The following is an 18,471-nucleotide window of genomic DNA, read 5'->3' on the forward strand; positions in this document are numbered from 1 at the left end:
CACCTTCAGTTTAGGATGGTATTCCAGTGAATCACTTTGAAGCGATAGCATTCCAGCGAAACCATTCTTTTACGATAGTATAATCCCAATTTTCTCCTCGCAAAGGAGGTTTGGTTGTTGGAAATCACATATCAATGTCAGCAACACAATAAAATAAATCCGTCGAATCAGTAGAAGAAAGTCAGCTTTCAGGCACAAACTCCAAGAATGAACCTTAGAACTACCCCACCGGCAAGGACTAGAGAGAAAACGCAGCATTTTGCAAAGAACACCAAGAGGCATACCCGATTCATGGGAGATTGAGACCATCTCGGCTAAACGTGGAAGCATCAAATGCCTTGAATAAATCCTTCGCTGGAGAAGTAGCAGAGGAGCACCATCTGAGGAAAAAACTCACTGAAGAAAGAAAGTTTGGTCGACGCTACCTGTGAACTCGCAGATCTGGAGGGATCCCGAGTGATGGCGCAGTAGAAGACCTTGGGAGCAAAGTGAACAACCTCCAAAGCTAGCTCCGGTGGAGTTCATCTTGATACCAGGACGAGGAAGGCTAGCGCTGAAGGCCATCTCACAAACCCAAAGAACGAACTACACAACGGGAGGACCCCAACCAACCAAGAAACCCCGACTAAACTATACCTATAGTACTAGGGAGGAAGGACCGGACCCCTCTCCCTCCCTCTGTCGACGACGAATCGTCGGAGCAGGGGCCGAACGAGCGGCGCATGAACTGTAGCTCGAGAAGGGAACCGAGAGAGCTCCGGGCTTATCCACTCTGAGCTCCTAGCTCGAGTGCCCTCAACCTTCACTACTAGAAAAAGCATTTTCGCTAACGTTGGGTATACTTTTTCGCAGGTGGGTATGTAAATTGGAGTGAAAACCCCGCCAGCAAAAATGAGTACCGGCATGGAGTTGGCCGTCTACCTGCGAAGATAGGTTATCACAGGTGTATCACATAAGGCGCCGCCTGCGATAATAATCTTCCTAGAGTGCAGGGCCAACAGAAGTAGTATGTTTGTTCTAGGTTCAACCAATACGAGTTTTCCTGAAGCCTCTTAATCCAACACTGAATCATATGCAAAGATGAGTTTAGGTGCATGTTTGGTCACCCATAGTTGATCGACCATAAGGATAGTATGCAGTCAATCACAGTCACAGGCACACAGCAAGGGTTTACAAATGTTCTATTGTTAGCTGAAATATGATATGCGTGTAGTCATCGGTGAAGTGGAGGAGTCGAAGTGGTCCATTCTGCTCTAAAAGTCAGTTTCTCTGAAAAAGTACAATACCTGCAGGCTAACAACTCTTAATAATTGAATTTTCTGGTCCTTGTCACTCATAAAGAGATTTGACTCATAACCAGTGGAGTACAATATATACACTCGGGATACAGACCGTATCAAATACACCAACTTATTGAAACGGAGTCAGGAAGGACAGGAAGGTGCCCAAGCCAATATGTACGGGACTTCCTCTATTTCATATTATAGATATTTTGGGTTTTAAATATATCCATACATTAATCCATGTACGTGCCTCACATATGTGTCTAGACTTATATCGATATTACTGAACCTAGATGAGAAATAAAGTGGTCAAAACGTCCTATAATATAAAACGGAGATAGTAAAACCTAACTCTACCAGTCACTGGCAAAGTAATTAACTTATCTAGGAAGATAGCCCGCGCATTTGCGCGGGCATGTGTCTTAAGTTGTTTCAAAAATAATTATAACAAATTAAATTTAAATAAAAAGTATGATGCTTTCTTTTTTTTAATTGAATGTTCATTCTCTCTCTTTTTTTTAGAAATCTTGAAAAGGTTATATTGCTAATTGCTAAATGCTGATTAATCTATCCGTCATGCTGGTCCTCCCTTTTCAATGGGGCTATCTTTATGATAGAATTTTACTTGTATATGCTATAGGTTCATAGTTTCAGCGAAAAACAATTAGAGGTAATGTCCTTACCTAATGAAATATAAACCTAGCTACTACTACATTTGTTTAGTCATGCCTAATCTAAATAAATATTTGTAATTTTATATATGAAATTCTTATGCTCTCTGGATTTTTAAATGTCCCCAAAAGCATCAATGAATTAACTTTATTGCACAATTTTCAATAGGGTATTTAGTAGTTTAAAATTAAATAATGATCCAATTTTTTCAAACATCCAAATTTTGCAAGCAAAGACAACACAAAAATATATGTGAACAATCCTTATGCATCTAGTTGTTGTGTTATTCAAACCTTAATTTAAGGATTAATAAAATTAAATTCATTTCTAATTCAGATCAAGAAAAAAATAATTTTGCTGACCCTAAGGCATATAAATATTAAAACTATTATTATATGTTGCCAAAATTAAATAAACCTTAGAGGATTAAATAAACTCATATAATACAATTTATTATAGCTAAATCGATTGTCATGTTTTGATTTGAATTTGCATGAATTGAGATATATCGATATGTAATGTTAGCATTAGCTTATTTATATTGTGAATAGAGGACATGCAAATTTGTATAAAAGAATGCAGACTAACCTCATCGTTTAATATTTGGTTGGATCAGATAAAGTCAACTCATATATATACTCTCTCTATCTGGGCTCATAGCTAAGATTCAACAATGCAATCAGTGTCAATAAAGTTTACTATAAACACTAAAATATTAATCGGATTCAGTAAGGCAATCAATGCGCGCGTTAATAAGGCTTATTACAAAATTAAATTTGAATATTATGCCTAAAATTAAGTGGTAGACGACATGCTAGTTGATAGCGAGTTGTGTGTGGTTACTTCATCGTTCATAGGATTTGTCAGCCTAGTCTCTTAACGGTTTTCAAAGATGTACGGTGTGTGTATATTTATCGAAATAAGTGTATATGTGTGTGTATATATGAGGCTGCCTCGGAAGAAAATGTAATAAGAGTTAAAATAAATGCATGCATGTGGGATCAGATCAATGGCTTTAATTGATTGAAAGTATTTTGCTAAACCAAATAGTATACTTACTTATAACCAAGATAAAGCAGCTACCAGAGAAACTTTACATTGATCGATCATGCATCTTGTCGCATTATCTGCTGCTATCCTTAATCCTTTGGCCACATGCGTTGCTATGGATGCGCATGCAAGTAGCCAAGCTGCCAACGTGTTGCACGAATGCATGACAAATTTTCGTCTTGTCCTGTATGCATCAAATCCCATAGATAATCAGAGATAATTATAGATGGAATCAAATCTTGATTGAGGAAACAACACCAGAGCTGTAAAGGATTTGTATGTAGTGGTCATCGGTCCTCTTGCACTCGCCGCGTCAATATGAAAGATCGATGAAGCTAGGGCGCGCTGGCATACACCGAGAGATCGTCATGGCCAGCCGCCGTCGCTAGGTTTGGAACAGGCTCCATCGCTGTTTAAAAATCCCACCTGCGCCGTGTTCCCATCTGCTAATGGCTGAACGATTGATACAAGGATAATGATCGGTTGTTGATTGGATGCATCCACATATACGTATTACGTATGTATGTACATAACAAATAATTAAAGGATATATCTAATGGTTAAAAAGATGGTTGGATTTGCTTTCTTTTTTAGAATTTATAGGACTTTCTTTAATTTATTAGAGCGCCACGTGTCGGCTTAAGAACATTTGTAGAATGCCACATGGCAGCTTGAGAGCGTTTGTAGGAAGTTTGATGGACTTTTAGTATATAATTTTAGTATATAATATATAGATAGATAGATAGATAGATAGATAGATAGATAATAGATAGATAGATAGATAGATAGATAGATAGAAGATTTGAGATGCAAATTAAATTAGTTAAAAAACACAGATGATGATTAACACAACTCCAATCAAAGGCTTTGGATCTTGAAGACACGTTTATTAGTTAGAGAGTTACTATTATTAAGAGAGTTAATCAAAAGTTATCTCAAGGGCTGGTTTACCAACCGTCCGATCCCCACAAAAGCGAATCTGAACCATCCAGCGACGATGATGCCCTGAGAAAGAGGAACTTCGTTCTCCATCGAGCCCAAGCGCCGCCGCTCCGCCGCCATCGCCGTCGCCGTCGACCCGCCCCCGCGGCGGAGAGGAACTGCAAGCCCTAGGTACGTGAAAGTGTGTGGGTGGGTTGGGGTTGAAGTTGAATCGGCTCAGTTTTGTCTGCAGCTGAAAGCTTGATTTCTCGGTCGGTCAGGTTCTGGTTTGTGTTTAGCTGCGGTGTGGATTTGGGGGATTCAGAGTTCAAAGTGAAAGTTCATCTCTAATTTGTTCAGTTCTTGTGCGGAAACTTGTGAAAAGTTTTAGTTTAGTTGCCCAAGTTTGTAGCTGAAACTTAAATGTGAATTCTTAAAAAAAAAACAACAGATTTTCAGAAACTCGAATATTAGCTCAAACCTTTTGCGATTGAAATGTCCTAGCGCATGCAAGATCTGTCAAACAAGACTACATGATATGATCCAGGAGCTAGCGAAACACCTTCCAGAACATACAAATGAAGAGTTCTATGTCCGAGACTAAAGTTTGTGCTAGTGAATATCTGACGGCCGAGGTGGAGCGGCTCTGGGTGGTCTACATAATGGAGGTCAGAGCTATTACCCTGTTACATGCTTGGCCATTAAGTGAAATGACAAAGCAGTTAATTAATCATAGATTTTATACATATAAGCACAAGGCACCAAGGTAAATGGATTGTCACTGGTAGATGCATTGCACAATGTCTCCAATTCCTACCATAAAAATTTGCTTAAAGCAAAAAGTGCCAATCTCACATGCTCCTTTGATTATAGTTTCGTCCCCTTTAGCCTCTCTATGTACTATATACACCTGTGAGCCTATTTAATAGAAAAGAAACAACATAAATAAAGCTATTCTGTTGGAGGCTCAAATATGTTAATTTAACATGCCAAAACCTCATCTGAAGTAAGGTATTCTTGTAGTTAACTCAATGCATCTCCTTGCTTCACCTCATTACCAAATTAAGTAGGCTAAATACTGCACTTGTTTTTTACTTAACACCCAATATCAAGCAAGGCCCTGATCAAGCCAACATCACTCTAACACGAGAGTAAGGTATCAAGAACTCGGATGTTAGTTGAAATCTTTTTGCAGTTCCGATTCACCTTAAATTGTTCATTACATCACTCTAACAAGATTAGCTACATGATGGAAGACCTACAGAAATACTACTACCGTCAAGGATTTATGTGTGTCGTCTACATACTGGAGGTCAGATCGATTTATTACTTTGTTACCCTGCTTATTATCTACTAGACTTCACCTTCAATCAAATGGTCAAAGCAGTTAATTATAATCACATATTGGCATATTGCACACCTAGAGCACAAGGCACCAAGGAAAATGGTTTGTTAGCTCCAATTTATAAGTTCTGAAGGTACATGCTTTGCAAAGCATGTATCCAAATCCTACTGATCAATATCTGCTTAAAGCAAATGTGCCAATCTCACATGCTCCTTTGGTTTTAGTTTTGTGAACCTTTACCCTCTCTAAGTATACAATGTGTGGGGCTACTGTGCATTTGTTCCTTTGAGCTTAGTATAATACACCTGTGAGCCTATTTAATAGAAAAGAAACAACACAAAAAAGCTAGTCTGTTGGAGGTTCAAATATGTTAATTTAAGATGCCAAAACCCCATCCAAAGTAAGGTATTCTTGTAGTTAACTCCACTGCATTTCTTTGCTGCACCTCATTAGTTACCTGCACTTCTTATTTACATCAAGCAAGGCCCTGATCAAGCCAACATTACATTACCAAATTATGCCCTCCAAAACCACAATTACACTCTGAGAAATACAATCCTCATTTCTTGGAAATATTTTCCATATTCCTCAGTTCATTGAGCAACCGTTTGTGAGCAGATATGGCTGAATCGGCTGTTTCTGCAGCGGTTGGTAGCATCAGCAACCTTGCTGCCCAGGAGACCTCACTGTTATGTGGAGTCATGGATGAAGTTGGGTTCTTGAAAGCTGAGCTCGAGCGTCTCCATGGCTTCCTTGAAGATGCCAAGCACAAGAGGAGGTCTGGGGATGCAAGTGCAGCTGTTCTTGTAGGGCAGATCAGGGATGCAGCATATGACGCCGAGAATGTTATTGAAGCATCAGAGTACATGGTGAAGCGAAACAAGCTCAAGAAGGGTTTCATGGGTGCCATTTCAAGGTATGCTCGTTTACCAACTGATTTGATAGCCCTGCACAAAATTGGTGTTGAAATTCAATGGATAAGAAGGAAGATCAGTGAGATATTTTACAGTGCAAACCGTTTAAAAATCGTTGGATTGGGTAATCCTACCACAGACATAGGTCATGCTGATGATGAGTTTCCCCAAGATTATGATATTATGTATCAAAATTTTGAAGATGATGATGTAGTTGGATTTGATAATGAGTACAATGAGATAGTAGAGAAGTTAGTTGAACAGGAGAACGAGCTTAGCGTTGTTTCCATAGTAGCCATGGGTGGTGCGGGGAAAACTACACTTGCTAGAAAAATCTACAATTCAACTAGAATCAGAAATCACTTTGACACAACTGCTTGGGTGACTGTATCTCAAAAGTTCAAAGGCATTGATTTACTTAAAGATATTATGAGACAGATAATGCCCAACAAACTTGAGTCTAGAGAAATTGATCAGATGCAAGAGTTGGAGGTGGGAAAAAAGATCCACGAATTTTTATTGAATAAGAGATATGTTGTAGTGCTTGATGATGTGTGGGCAACAGATACATGGAATCAAATAAATAGAGTGGGTAAAGTCTTTCCAGATGCAAATAATGGCAGTAGAGTATTGTTAACCACTCGAAAGGAAGATGTTGCAAATCATATTGAAATGTCGACCTACATCCATCCTCTGAAGCTCTTAGATGATGAGAAAAGTTGGGAACTTTTTAGTAGAAAATCTTTACCATCATACAAAAGGTCTTCACTACAAGATGTTAATGAGTTTGAAGAACTAGGGAGAAAGCTTGCTAGAAAATGCAACGGATTGCCTCTTGCACTTGCAGTTCTGGGGGGTTATCTGTCCAAAAATCTAAACATACAAGCATGGTCAGACATATTTAAGAGCCGGATATCAACAAAAAATGGACAGATGATGCGAGACATACTAGCTCGCAGTTACAATGATCTGCCAAATAATTATATGAAGTCTTGCTTCCTTTATATTGCTGTTTTCCCTGAGGATTATTCTATATCTACGGCGGACCTTGTTGAATTATGGACAGCTGAATGTTTTGTTCAGCCTAGAAGAAAATATAAGCCAGAAGAACTAGCATACAAGTACATAAGTGAGCTAGCTCAAAGAAGCCTCGTCCAAGTAGTTGATAGAAGCACAGCACATGGATCGATTTTAAGAATAAAGATCCATGATATTTTGCGCGATTGGTGCATCGAAGAAGCAACACAAGATGGGTTTTTTTTGTGTCACCGACAAAAATACAGGTCATTGTTCTTCTCCTTGCACTGTAGCTACATATTTTCAGAAAAGAAGTTTTTATGGTCATCAAGGAGGGCAGCACTTATTTTTAGCATTATTTTTTGCATACTAGTACCTGAGTATTGAGGTGTCAGGAGTATCCACAACTTTCATTAAGAAATGTGATACCTCCTGATGTCTCTTTTAAGATACGTAAAAAATATTTTAGGCTCTCTTGTTTCCTCCTTAAGGACTGTAAGATTATTGCTCCTTTCAAAATATTTATCCTGCTGACATGCATGTATTGATTTACTTAACACATTTGCAGGTCGAGCTGAAGTATCATCATTTAATACCATGACATTCTATCGGAATTCTTTTCATCACTTCTTTGATGACAAGATACTCCAGGCAACAGCTTATAAACGTACTATACTTGGCTTTAGTGTCCCATCGATGTTCCTACTGAAGCTGAAGTTTCTGAGAGTTCTTCATGTAGAAAATTCAACGATAAATAATTTCTCCATGGCAATTAGTGAGTGCATTCACCTCAGGCATCTAATATTGAGAAATTGTGTAAGTGTTAGACTCCCACCTTCAATTGGAAAGCTTCTTTACTTGCAAACAATAGATTTGAGGAGAACAATTTTGGAGTCAATTGTACCAGAGTCCCTGTGGAATATTGCCTCTCTAAAGCATGTTTATCTTAGTGGAGGATTTTACCCAACAAGGAATGGCAAACAAAAAGAGCTTCGGACTTTTCATTTGGAAACATCGTCGTTCAATTACTTCAGAAGTTCTGCGAGTGCTATTGTGAAATTTTTGGGCCAAATGACTCAACTGGTTACCTTTGTTTTGGACTTCTCTCGCACCGACATACCCGTGGAGATGATTAAAATGCTTGCAAATATGCCTGATGCAGTTGAAATTCTTCTTCGTAGATTCGATGTGCTAGATAAACTGCCTGGGAGTACACTCTTCCCTCAATGTCTACGGCAGCTAGATCTTTTTGCTAATGTCATTAAAGAAGACCCGATGCCAATCGTAGAGAAGCTTCCCTGTCTTGTGGTTCTTTCTTTGAGTGGGTATCAAGGCCGGACAATGTCCTGCTCTGCCCAAGGGTTCCCTCGGCTACAGCGCTTGGATCTTTCAGTGTTCTACACAGAGGAGTGGATCATTGAAATTGGGGCGCTGCCAAGACTCTCATTTGGGTCTTCATTGGTTTGAGAATATGAGGAAGCTGCCTGATGGATTGGGGCAACTTCCATCCCTCAAGGAACTAGTTCTGAAAGATCCCTTGATTTCTGAAGATGACATCACTTGCAAAGATCTACGAGGGAAAGGATGCAAGGTCAGTAACAACCCCTCTTTCCCAGCCTTCAGTTCTGTACTGTTTTGATTCTGTTGCCATTTTGCATTCTGCACTTATGTGTGTCATGCAATATTTTTTAGTACAAGCAAATAAGCTAGGGGTCATTTTTACTGTGGGGCCAAAACGGTTTGTGAACCTTGTGTGAAGCAAATCCCTTTTTTTTTTGTTGAATAATGATCGAACAATTCATGGATTCACATCATTCCTTGAAGCCAAAAAAAAAAAAATCTCAGCATATTTTTTTTACAGCCACTTGCGCTGTGCCCAGATTTTTTTTTTCCTTTTTGGCTTATTGGCAAAAATGAAGTAGCATATTAAGGATGAATATAATCACTACTCTCTGTGATAGATGATCAATTTCGTAACTGGAAGCCCTTCTCAATTTTCTTTTTCAGGTGACATACACCAGATACATGTTATCGGGAGGGTTTTTTTAGAGGGAGGGAGGTACACCAGATACATGTTATCAGGTGACATACACCAGATACATACACCAGAGAAGTAGCATATTAATTGATCTGGATTTTATTTAAGGGAGGGAGGTTTCTCCCCGTTCCTGCGAGCTATTCTCTGGGCTTCCTGCCTATAAGAAGGTGACATGTCATCGTTTATGAGGCAGTAATCATGATGTACGTACAAGATGAATGTTTATTACAACTAGAAAAAATGCCCGTGCTTGCAACGGGTGAAGTTTATTTTAATCTTATTATTATTATATGGTTTAGTTAAGATGAAATTCATTATGGTAGTTCGCTTGGATATATATATTTTTAGAGAATCATGAGCTGCAGTTAGGAGGCCGATCGTCTGAAGTTAGCATGCGAGTTTTTTTTAAACAGATTTCTTATAGGATTCCTTCTGTATTACCAAAAGTGAACGATCTTAAAAACCGACACAAATACGGATATGTATTTTCAAAAGCAAACGAACTTAAAAACCGACTCATACACAGAAGACGTACCAAAATACCGGTGAAAATATTTTTAATTTTTATAATAGTAGAGATAGAGATATTGACTCTCAATCTGTAATATCCGGTGTGTTGAAATGAGGGCTTTCCATTATATTTGTTTGCTTGGATGTAAGAATAATAAAACTGTAACTCCTGGTGACTATGCAGCAGGACAATTAATATGCACATATGATTTATCCGTATTTGTACATGTTTTATATTTCGACGAATCTCTGTGAAATTATCTGTTGTAGCTTGATGATGCACTGAGCCATTGGCTTCACCTGTGTCCTTTTGTCATCCGATCGACCTCACTGAATCAAAAATATAGCCATGAGTTTCCAAATCTTTAATTAGTGTTTGTCATATTAGTCTGATGATTTTAGTCAGGAGATGTTGTATTTCAAAATTACTTTTAGCCTTCCGGGTTGATTATAAGAGAGGCTTCGGGCTTGGCCTATTTCGAATTGGACATGAGCAAAGTATAGAATCTAATTAAAGTTACAGAGTCAACATTGTTTGATTTTTGACGGAAGCCAAGAACACAATGAATTGTCCTTCAGACAGAACCAATAAACACAACCACCTAACACTGAATCTTCCCGACTACGACAACAACAAAAATTCAAACAACGCCCCTGCAGAAATATTTACGTTATCAGTGTTCTCTGAAGAAACCCTCAGATTTGCATGTTCAGAACACTTTGTTGATGGACCACAATAGCAGTTAACCACAAAAACAGAATGAACAGAGTTACGAAGTAAGAGTAGATTAGTTTTTTTTTTATGGAACCTGCCCATCCAAATTTAAGTATGGCTGATTAGGTTTTTCTTTTTATGGAACCTGCCCATTCAAGTTTAAGTATGGCTAATTATTTTTTTAAGTAGTAGGCAACGTAGCTATTGCAGCAAGACATATATGGTGACTTTGTCAATCTTGAGATATGCCAGCTCAATCTTCGTTGGTTCTCATGGAGGCAGGTTTATGCACGCGTGCACTTGTAGAGGTGAGTATGCGTGTCAGCGAGTGTACGTATATATGATGCTTGCGTCTGATATTGTGTTTGGGAAAAAATGAACAGAGTTGAAAGTCGTCAATGGACATTGCTAGAGCCTTCTATGCAAGTAATAATCAATGGAGGAGACAGGGCGAGGCAAAGCTAGTGCTTGGCCTCCGCCGTGATTTGATAATTTCAATGTTAATATATTATTGTAGCATAAGTGAGAATCGTCCTAGATGTCCAACTATTCAGGCTCAATTCATGAACTAGTTCCAAGGCATCAGTGATTGAAATTTCGTTTTGAAATTTGCTCCCCACCCCGTAAGCACGAATCTCATCCGAAATTTTCCCTTTTTTTTCATTTTTTGGTGAATTTGGTCAAAGTTTATTTGAATTTCGTTCAAAATTCCTCAAATTTTCAAATAATTTCAGCCAAGAAATTTTAGGAATTTCAGTTCTTTCGGGCCACCCCAGCAAAAAACCTAATTTCAAGATTGCAAACCCTGCATGGCATTGCTTCTGTCGACCTCCACAGTGTATCTCCACCCACCGACTACCGGTGAACTGCGAATCAGAATTCGAATACAATCCGAGCGAGATGAGTTCAAATCTTGGAACATACATGATCAATTTGTAGACATGCCATACATATGGTGTGATTGTGAGACGTTGTACCAACAGAGCTCAGTGGTTGTCGTAGTCTTGTTCACGATGCCTCCTAGACCTAGCTACCATGTGTTGAGTAAGGTAAGGATGTAAAATTTTCAGAAGGATTTCAATTCTCAGCAACCGTAAATTTGTGATCGATCAAAGCTTGTCCTTGTTGCTAATTGAGAGAGTGAGTTCATGAGAATAATAGAAGTACACGCGTACTCCCTCCGTCACATAATATAAGAGATTTTGGGTGTATTTGATACATCATAAATACAATGAATCTGGACAAACGGTGGATATTATGGGACGGAGGGAGTATATGTTTATTGGATTTATAAAGACGTGGGTGTGATGAGCTCATATATTTTAAGCTGAGCAAATTTTCATATTTCCTGTTTTCCCAACAAAATTTTGCATTCCTGGCCATCACCTCTCCTTACAAGGGATAATCTTACTAATGAGAAGGTGGTGTTATTTTTCTCTAATTTTGAGCTGAGAAACAGAAAATTTTGAGCAAAGCACAATGCCAAGAAGCTTATTGGATTGACTCTGAAGCAAATGTTTCCTGATAAGCTGCTCATGAACTTAACATCACTTTTAGATCTGAAGCTGTGGACGTTCAGTTTTTTCTGACCAACTTCAGTTGTGAATGACGACAGCATAAACTGTGAACTTGTCACGTGAGATCTCTTCTCACGAAATTCTCTTGAATCTTATATATACAATATTGTTTCATCTCTATGTTTCCGATACTGTATGTTTTTCTACTTTATGTAAACATACAATATTTGTTTGGGACGCTAATTAATTTGAACACCGGGCTGGTTTCTACTAATTAATACCGATTTCTGAATGGGATAAATATGCAGAGACAAACCCAAGACCTTGGTCATCCTTTCAATTTTAGTTAGTACAATGAATAGAGTTGAGTGTCAGTAGAAGCTCAAGCACTATCCTTTGGTGCGCCATTTCTGCAGGTTATTCCGTCTCCTAGATGCCTTGGCATTAGCAGTTTGCTGAGTTGAACTGACAACTGACGAGAATAAGTGATAAAAGAACACACGACAGTTGCAGAACAAGAGCAGATCAGCAGAACAACAACCGTTCTGAGAAATCTAGGAAGGTGTTCTTTCCTGGTACCCCTCAATCCCATTGATCATGCTTGGCGTGCTTGTCATTAGATATGGTAGACGATTTATATATGTGTTCTTGTGTATGATTTGTGTGTGTGCATGTGTTCTTGGAGGACCCTATATATAGGCGGCATGGCCACTCGCATATATGCTTTCAGTGACTACTACCTACTCTAACTGCCAAGTCTAATTAAGTCGCATCAACTTTTTTTTGGTCAGTTTCAAGTTTCAAAATCTCTACTGTCAAAAACATATATAATTAACACATGTGTATAATGGAATTCGTAAAGGCCCTTGGTGTGTGTTGATCACTCGAGTCTTGACGACTCTTTTGTCCTACCAAAGTTACATCAAGTGCTTTGGTAGTTAAAACTTCAATATATATGTCATAGCAACGGAAAATGCTAAACAAATTCAAAATATCTTACTAGCAACACCATCAAAATCTGGAAAAACTGCACATATGTATTACATGAGAGTTTTTTTCATCTCGTCTGTCCAGGATATGTATTACAGAGAGATTTATCCAAGAGCCCAGGATGCAATTAACCTACCTGCGGATTCAGCACCTAGAGCATCTCCTGGAGAAGACTAAACATACGCCAAAAGGGCAACTTTCATGACTTACGACAGATATTTAGATACTCCCTCCATCACAAAATACTCGACACCGTTGACTTTTTTAAATATGTTTGACCGTTCATCTTATTTAAAAAATTTAAGTAATTATTAATTCTTTTCCTATTATTTGATTTATTGTTAAATATACTTTTATGTATACATATAATTTTACATATTTTACAAAAGTTTTTAAATAAGACGAACGGTCAAACATGTTTAAAAAATCAACGGTGTCAAATATTTAGGGAAGGAGGTAGTACATCCTAACGAAGTGGCCTCGATGGGTTGGCCCGTCGTCTTGCCTCCGACCATGGCGACCTCAACTGCGACGACGACGCCTTCTGTCCATCCCGTCCGTCGAGCGGCCTTGGATTCCCACCGTACGCCGCGCCGCCACCCATGCCGCTGCACTCCGATGTACTCGTATGCGAGACGAGGACGAGCTCCATTGGACTCGTTCGTGCAAGAGCAGATCCAGCAGCCGTTCCGATAGCCGGGATGCAGATGGAAAGTTACCCGTTGAAGGTGCTCTCCTGATGCCTCTCAATCCTAGCTATTGATATCCTGCTTAATTGGCATAATGCGTATTAATTAGAGAGACGTACACTATGGTTTGTATCTGTTGTTCATGTGTGTGTGTGGATGATTTGTGTTTGTGTGTTGTTGGGGAATGTATATATGTATGGTGTAGATTGATCCGGCCGGCAGCCAGTACGTTGCTTAGCTCATTTCTCATGGTAGATAGCTGATCTAACTCTATTGCACAAGTGTATATCACAACATAACATGTTCATATGTATATAAATTGGGCCGGGCGAACCTATCGCGCAATAGTTAAGACTTCAATTAATGCTCAAAATTGTCCCGTGGAGGCTGATGAGTACCACATGGTATGCAAGCTTTCATGTCATTTTTTTTAGATAATGGAATATAATATCCCGGCCTTTGCTTAAAAAGAGCTACAGCCAATTATTACAAAGTTTCACTCCAGAAGAGACTGTAGTTCAAGACAAGTTGAACACAACAAACAGGAAAAGAGAGGACCCAAACTAAGAAAAGCAAAACAAAATGTGGAGCTAGAAGGCCTCGTCAAAGCCTAGGACTGAAAGCCAATGCATAGACCCTTGACAATCTTTGCATGAAGAGGGTTCTCCAAAGCGGTGCCCCCAAGGAGGACGCGACGTGGATCGCCGCCACCGCTCGTTCGGAACGAAGCAAGGTTTTCACCCAGAGAATATGGTTAGGAAAGGAGAGAGGTAATCTAAAACGACGCCTCTAAGGAGGGGAACAACGCCAAATAGCGTCGACGTCGTCAGCCGGCCAAACGGCTCGGCAAGGCTTTCGCCCGTGATTCCCTATCCAAACCCACACCACCAATCCGCACAAGAAGGATTTCGGCGGTCAACAACATTGTCCTTTCAGAAATTCGGCCAAGGCCACCGCCCACAGTTCTCGACGGCGCGCCCGCACCCGGACTCCTTCCCCGCCTCCACATGCCGCTGCCGACGACGACGCACCGTCAGCCCCGGAAGATGGCCTTGCACCACCGTCGACAGCCGCCACCGCCAGCGCCACAGCCACCACCATCGCCAGCCGCCACAGCCACCATCGCCACCGCCACCGCCACCGCCACCCCCGTCCAGCCGCCACCGTCAGCCACCACCGTCCAGCCGCCAGCCGTACAGACCGGCCGGGGTGGCGTGGACAGCGCGCAGTGCGGCTCGCTGGCGCCATGGAGGAAGGCGTCATGGGCACGGTGACAGGCGCCGCGCCTCCCTCGTGGCGGCGAGGTCCTTGACGAGGGCCGGCGTCGCGGCACGCGCCGCAATCCGCCGCCTTCGTCGCCAACTTCGTCGCCGCCACATCCGCCACCATCACCGCCGCCAACCACCCCCCTGCCAGGTCTGTGGAGCGGCGCCGGCATCGACGCCCGTCGCCGGTCACCCTGGCCAAGCGGGGCGACTGGATCTGGCGCCTACCCGTCGCCGGAGCTGCGGACCTCTGCCCCACCACCTTTGCATGGGCGCCTCCCGTGCCGCTGTCGCGGCCGCCGCCTCCATGCACTCTGCCGCCTCCACGCGGCCCACGCGCTACGCGCCACGCCGCCGCCGACCCGCGCGTCCTAGCCTAGATCCGGCCAAGGGGCCGGATCCAAACCCAACGGCGCCAGATTTGGCCGTCGTCGCCGGGGCCGCGCTCTCGCTCTCTGGTGTCGTCAGCGCCCCAACCGGCTAACCGGGAGTGAGGGAGAAGGGAGCCCCGCCGCCGCCGTCTTCGCAGCCGCCTGGCTTTGCCAGCGGCTGCTCGGGCGGCGGCGAGGTGGGGGAGAGGAGGAGAGTGAGGAGGTGACGGCGAGGTTTCGCCGCCCGCGTCGCCTGGAGCGGGGCGACCGGGCGTTCCGTTACGTCCCAGCTTTCATGTCATATGGTAGTAGATTTTTTTTTCACATATAAAGTATACTTCTTATATCTTGTCATGTCGTTATCGTTCAACAAATTTTTGTAATAATTGGTTATAGCTCGTTAAGTAAAGGATAGGATTTTATTTCATTATCTAAAAAAATCTAAAGTTAGGTCATTATACAGCTGATAAAACTAATACAATGCCTTAATTATCTTTGTAATATTATGTACTGTTAGATGGTATCTTATGTTCATTTTTTTCTCGTCCAACCTATTGTATATTGGTTGTCTTTTCACAAAAAGATGGCTCATTCGATCTCTCTAGTTACTATATATATTCGCTACAGTACAGATCGGATATTTTAGGAGTTCAATTTACGGGGTGTTTGGATGAGGCTAAAAGTTGTTGGTCCCTGTCACATTGGATGTTTGGACACTAATTAGAAATATTAAACGTAGGCTAATAACAAAACCCATTCCATAACCCTGGACTAATTCGCGAGACGAATCTATTGAGCCTAATTAATCCATGATTAGCCTATATGATACTACAGTAAACATTCTCTAATTATGGATTAACTAGGCTTAAAATTTTTTCTCTCGAATTAGCTCTGATTTATGTAGTTAGTTTTGTGAGTAGTCTATGTTTAATACTCTAAATTAGTGTCCAAACATCCGATGTGACAAGTACTTTAGTCCCTGGTTCCAAACACCACCTTAGACATTGACAAGCTGATGTGCGTGGAGCTTAATTTGTACATTGTCTTTTTCTCATATTGCTACAAGTACTTATACTATACTATAGTGTAGCCACAGCTTGATTATATTATACCATAGTTACATTTTAAAGTTTTTCATTCAAAATATTCCTTTGATAGTTTTTGGATGTATTGTGTTCCATTTCCAGAATGGTAAAATAATAAGTTGTGTGCGCGATCTTGACCAAGAGACTAATCGACGACATATGTACTCTCTAACTACGGATCATGAATTCATATTTTGATTACACAGCAACTAGTGTTTCGCTGCAGTGAACATGAGATTTTCTTTATTACACATCAAAAGAACTATGGCAATGCATTAGATCCATTCATTTAGTCAGGATTTGGGCAGCAAGGGATCAAGCTAGAGTTAATTAAAGAGACAAGTACTCTCTGGTGAGAGCGATTCTATTACATCTGAAAAATGTTTGCCTTTTCATCCTGCACAAAAAGTCCACATCAAGTTCGTCATAAGTTGAGAATATGGCATACTGATAAAAAAAATGCCAAATGAACGCAAACAATTTACTCATGTCAAGTCGTTAACAGACTACTTACTGAGATTGTGCATTCTGGTAGTAGATGCATTCCTGATGCCTATCAATTCTAGCTAGCTCCTACGTAATTGAACGGTTGCATCATCTAGCTTCATGTGGTTTGGCATTGACAAATGTACATATTATTGTTAAATATGTGATCCAAATTTTAGGCCTACAATATATTCGGATTATTTTTTATTAGGACTTCATATTATACGATTAGTTTTCTATTAGAACCTTGTGTCTTTGTCTATTAGGACTTCTATATTTCTCCTATATATATCTCTTGTAAGCTGCACGGAGATTGGAGAGTGCGATAGCCTATTGTATCCTCTGCGTTTCTACTCAACTCCTCTATATTGATCATTGTCGGTCGACGCTCGTGATTTTTTTTTCTATAAGGGTTTTTCACGTAAAATTTATGTCTCCGTTGTGCATCTATCTTCGTAACAATTGTAACCTACAAAGGACAATGAGTTAATGATATTAGAGTTGGTGATCAAGCAAGTGAACTAGTTGCAAGTTGTGTTTCTCATTGACTAGCTTTGCTTTTATAATGATCATATATAGAGACCTGCGGTAACATGGCCATCATGCACGCTTTCATTAATTGAACCCTTCCTACCGTAGCCATATTAATCGTCAACCGATACATTGCGTAGGTTATTATTATTGTTTATTATCGATATATAAAAAAGTTAGGGAGATATGGACTTATTCCCTAATCATCATTTTACATAGTAAGCATCTAATCATTTGCCATTCACCGTTATGAGCTGTTGCACAATATGGGTACAAAGAGAAGACTGTTTGGGCAAAGAGTACACATGCATAAACACACGAGTATAGAATGCAAGCCTCTCCTTGAGCATGTAACTAATTTCCTCTACTAATCCAGACAGAAAACATAAAGACTGCAAGATGGAAACAATCGAATTAGATTATATGTAGTTGACTTGATTCGCTTGAGGGATAAAAACGGCTGTGAAACGGACTGAAACTATACTTATTGTATATTCGTGTTCATTTTCTTGGAATTGTATTCGGAAACAAGAAACCTCGTAAAAAAACGAAATCGAATATTATCAAATATACATGCAAGGATGCGCATCAAAATTCTTTTGTTCAAAGTGCTCTCCTGATACCTCTCAATCCAATCTATCCTATATTCCTGCTTGACATGGATATTAGAGAAATGAATTATAACTGTTCCTGGGGATGAGTTGTGTTTTGTGTGTTGTTGGATATGTATATATCATATATGCCATCACTACAGGGAAAATGAGTTTTACTCACCAAGAGACCACATGTTGGTCATGGCTACAATTCGGTTTTTCTATAGCAACTTTCGATTTTCTGGCTATCCGATGCACGTTAGACAGGAAAAATAAAATTGCAGGCACACCACGGGTGCGAGGGATCGAACTCAAAACCCTAGCTTCGTAGGGTGAGCACCCCCCTTACCAACAAAGAGGCCTCAGCGCGGGTTGGGCCATCTCGCCTCCGACCATGGCCACCACCACGACGATGCTACCGCCCTTCTTTTCGGCGTCGTCCGCCGAGCAGCCTTGGATTCCCACCGTATGCCGAGTCG

General features: G+C 40.6%; 1 pseudogene; it reads left to right on the forward strand.

The window, feature by feature from the left end:
* The first annotated feature begins 4,004 nt into the window (after nucleotides 1-4,004).
* On the forward strand, nucleotides 4,005-9,515 carry LOC4350972 (putative disease resistance protein At1g50180; annotated as a pseudogene).
* The last annotated feature ends 8,956 nt before the right edge of the window (nucleotides 9,516-18,471 follow it).

Source organism: Oryza sativa, chromosome 11 (assembly GCF_034140825.1).
Source record: "Oryza sativa Japonica Group chromosome 11, ASM3414082v1".
Lineage (NCBI taxonomy): Eukaryota > Viridiplantae > Streptophyta > Magnoliopsida > Poales > Poaceae > Oryza > Oryza sativa.